Consider the following 4118-nt stretch of genomic DNA (forward strand, 5'->3'; position numbering starts at 1 on the left):
TATGGGTGGTGGTACAAGAAAATATGGTGAATGGTGAAAGTGGTGGGTAACTAATCGGAAGTTAAGAGTGTTATCAGTCAACGGGTGAAAAATGAGAGTAACAAAAATAAATATCCCTAAATTTTATTAAAAAAACAAAATTATGCTAGAAGTAACGTAAACTATACAACGATTGTTAATACCGTACCGATACCTTCATGGACCAGCCGAACTTTTATTTAATTTTTAAATTCACGCCTCATACTATATATAATATACGTCTTTAACTATTTGTTTTTATATTCATTTGACTTTGTGATAACTTTTGTTCGTTAATTTTAAAAACAAACCAAATAAATCGTTCAAAAATGAAGTTTAATTTGAACATACACATTTGACATGGTGTTACTAGCAACGCCGAGTGATAATAGACATCAACACAGATTAAAAATTTATTGAAGGTCATGTTTACAAATACAAAACATAGCATTAGCTTGCACCTACGCCGTCCGACATAGGGGTATGTCAACTCCCTATGATTTTAGCGTATGGTTAGCATATATCGTTGATTTTTAAAACTAATAGTTCATATACGTATTACTAATTATATACATATACAGATGTAAATGTTATATAAATAAAAAAATAATATTTAACTAGTTTGTTCACATGTGTTTTAACTTTAAGCGTTTATATATACATGTGTAAGTAAATAACCTACATATATTACTTGCACGTGTGTAGATTCTATAAATAAACGAAATGTGTTAATATTTTTTTTTAATTTCAAGATAGAAGATTAAACATTACAGAAGTCTCTTAATAGGTAAATTTTAGAAACATGTTAACTATCTAAAGTTATTTTCTTAATCAATCAGATCTTTTAATGATTCAACACAATATTCTCAAATTATTTTCTTAAAAAATAGTATTATGTTAAGGACCTTCCCCCTTTCCTCAATGGTGTGAATGGTTTATTTTAAATTATATACATTTGATGAACGTGACATAAATCCCTTTCACAAACAATTAACTATTAATTAATGTAGTAATATGAAGTAACAGGAAAAGATATAGAAATCTTGGTGTTGAATCTAATTCGTGGCTTCACAGTAAGAAAAGAACATCAGCCAAATGATGAAAGATAGGTGATGTCACGTGGGTCCTACTTCCCCTTCACATCTCCAGCTTGCTTCCTCTTGCTTTCCCCTTTCAAACCCTAATATATATCCCACCAACATGTTACATGTATAATATATATCATATCATATTATAGGTTTTAAATCATATAATCACATATAATTTTGTCTGATCATTTAGTAAGGTTTTAGCATGTCTACTTCTACATTGAATAAACCCGAAAGGAAGATTATAGAGAAGATCAGAAGGAACCAGATGAAGGATCTCTTCACTAGTCTCTTCTCACTCACCCCTAATCCCCATATCATGACCAAGGTTTACTGTCGTATTTTAAACCTGTGAACTCACCAACTATTTGTAAATATGTTGTTTTTAAAATGTTTTCAAGTCAAGATAGCATAAATAAGTGGATATATATGCTTCTGCTTAAGAGTATATTGTTTTTGGAATACATAAGTATATATTTAGTATGTTTAAGTTGGTTCAAGTGTAAAAGAACACAACTAATTAATATTTCTTGTAACTTAAGTTCATGTTTTATGAGTTCAGGAAGGTGACCTGGCGGATCGAGTGGAAAGAACCATAGACTACATTCAAACTTTGAAATCCAACTTGGAGATGATCGAGAACAAGAAGGATAAGTTGTTGAGTAAGAAGAGATCAAATGAACACACAGAAATGATTAATAGTGAGTGCATATCGCTCAATATTCAAATCCACGAAACGACTCACGATCATGATGTCGTTTTGGTAACCGGACTGAAAACACCTCGAGTTTTTGTAGTGTTGTTCAGTTTCTTGATCAATATAGCGCAGAAGTAACATTTGCAAATTTTTCAAGCATTGGTCATTCGATCTTTCACATCCGTGAAAAGAAGGTAATTCAATTATAATGTTTTGTTGTTTATCTTTTTAGGGTTTTGTTCTTCCTAAAAATTAATGTTAAATTAAATTAATCATGTGTATAGTTTGGAGCAGATGATCTTTGTAAGAGGCTCAAGAATTTAGTTGAAAACAAGAATGAGTTTGGGGATGATAAGAATATTGCATCGTTTTGCAATGAAGTTGGCTTAGATTTAAGTGTATCGGACTTTGATGTGTTCGAGATGTTGCTTGTGAATAACATATGTATTAAATAAAAGATCATATTACAATGAGCCTTGATTCCAAAGCTTGAGTACTGATCAGTTGTTAAGGTTAACATGCATTACATGATTTGACAAGTTAGGGTTTAAATTAAACGGGCGTGTGTTATAAACATGCCCGCAAGTTAATGATACGATTATAAACATGTGGGTTCGACCCATCAAACCATATACGACTACGTTTATCTTATCACATTAAATGAGTTAACAAATTGGCATGTCACAGTTAAAACATGTTTATCAAAGCAATGCGTGTCAACGAACTATTAAACTTAATTATATTAAACGTTTAATGACTTGATTAATTTTAAGTCATGTTAAACTTGTCATGGCATGCATATAACCCCTTTATTAAACGTGTGATAGGTAGTGTTTCTTATGCTTAAATGAGAGGGTGGATGGAAAGAACCACTATGTGAAAATGAAAAAGAATGTTGTTTGGTTGGTTAGTGAAATAAAATTAGTTATTACATAAATTTTGCATTCCCTTGAAACACCTCAAAACCATTTATCTACACTCTGTCCTTTTTTTTATTTATATTTTTCACCACCACCACTGTCATTAGTGTCACAGCCACCGCCAGCGCCACAAGCATTGCTGCCACCATCACCACCAACACCAATACATCGTCACCACCACCGTCTCCGCCGCCACATACACCAAAACACCACCGTGACTGCCAATACCTTTTTTTTGTTGGGTAAATATTTGTTAATTTCATTCTCATACATTAACTAAATATAACAATGAAATGAAATGATAATAATATATTTTATCCCCATGTTTTTTAATTCACTCATACATTCTATTACCTCATAACAACCAAGTCTTTAGCGTTTGAGTAAATGTCGTGTTAAGTTAAACAATGATAAATGGTAATCTTAACGTGTTCGGATTAAATAGTCGTGTTTAGACGACCTTGCTAACATAGCACTATGTGATTTTATGGAGATTGGAGAATTGCATATCTTTTTGCAAATTACACTAATTGCATATTTACCCAACTCAATATCAAAATTACATATATCCCATATATCCTCTTAGAAAGAAAAATATAATAAAACTACTCATTTTAATATGTTTAGTTACCTGTTGCTGAAGTTGAGCAATTGATTTTTATATACCATGAGTCAAAACTTTGATAACATTATTTAACAACCATTATTAAAAGAAAAGGTTTTAAGGTAACACAAGTGAAGAAACGTGGATCTACTCACTGGTAGCAGATCTACTTTCCTCGGGTGTGATTATACTATTTCACCGATGGTTCTTCTGGGTCTGTGTTCTTCCACCTATAAAATGAACAGCGCCGTTACTTACCCCTCAGAAAGGGACAGAGGGGTCCTCTTTGGGGTAACCCTCCGGCGTGAGAATCAGTATATTTGTGGAGAAGATAATAATGTGTGTCAGAGAGTCTCAAGAGTATTGCTGAATAGCTTAATACCCCCTGATTGTGAGACTGTCTGTTTTGTATGTAACTGACTGTGAGTGAATGTGATTCAATATGATTAAATGTGTTATCACTGCTTGTAACTGTCAATGATTGAGTATGAATGTCATCAAAGTGGAGTTGATGCTGTATTTATAGTGCTAGGATTACCACCGGTTGGGCTCAACCTCGTTGGCTTCCTCCAATCGCACTGCGCCACGTGTCCTCTGGGACACCTGGCGCTTTCTCGTTGGTTGTAATCACGTGGTAACACATGTGTCATGCTGAGTTGTCGACCTTTCATTTGGCAGCTATCAACATCAGCATATTCTTTCTCTTTAAAAAGATGCCTTCTGGAAGGTTGTCTGACGTGCACAATCAAGGTTGCCCTAATCCTGATTTGGATAAGGACGAGGTTGATTAT

General features: G+C 33.2%; 1 pseudogene across 1 annotated transcript; it reads left to right on the forward strand.

The window, feature by feature from the left end:
* The first annotated feature begins 1311 nt into the window (after positions 1-1311).
* Positions 1312-2359, forward strand: LOC143568145 (transcription factor bHLH162-like; annotated as a pseudogene). Its single transcript, XR_013141527.1, has 3 exons — positions 1312-1434; positions 1669-1997; positions 2088-2359. The product of XR_013141527.1 is annotated as a transcription factor bHLH162-like (transcript).
* The last annotated feature ends 1759 nt before the right edge of the window (positions 2360-4118 follow it).

This window comes from Bidens hawaiensis, unplaced genomic scaffold (genome assembly GCF_021521415.1).
Source record: "Bidens hawaiensis isolate Kalapana, Puna unplaced genomic scaffold, B.hawaiensis_p1.1 tig00023813_1, whole genome shotgun sequence".
NCBI lineage: Eukaryota > Viridiplantae > Streptophyta > Magnoliopsida > Asterales > Asteraceae > Bidens > Bidens hawaiensis.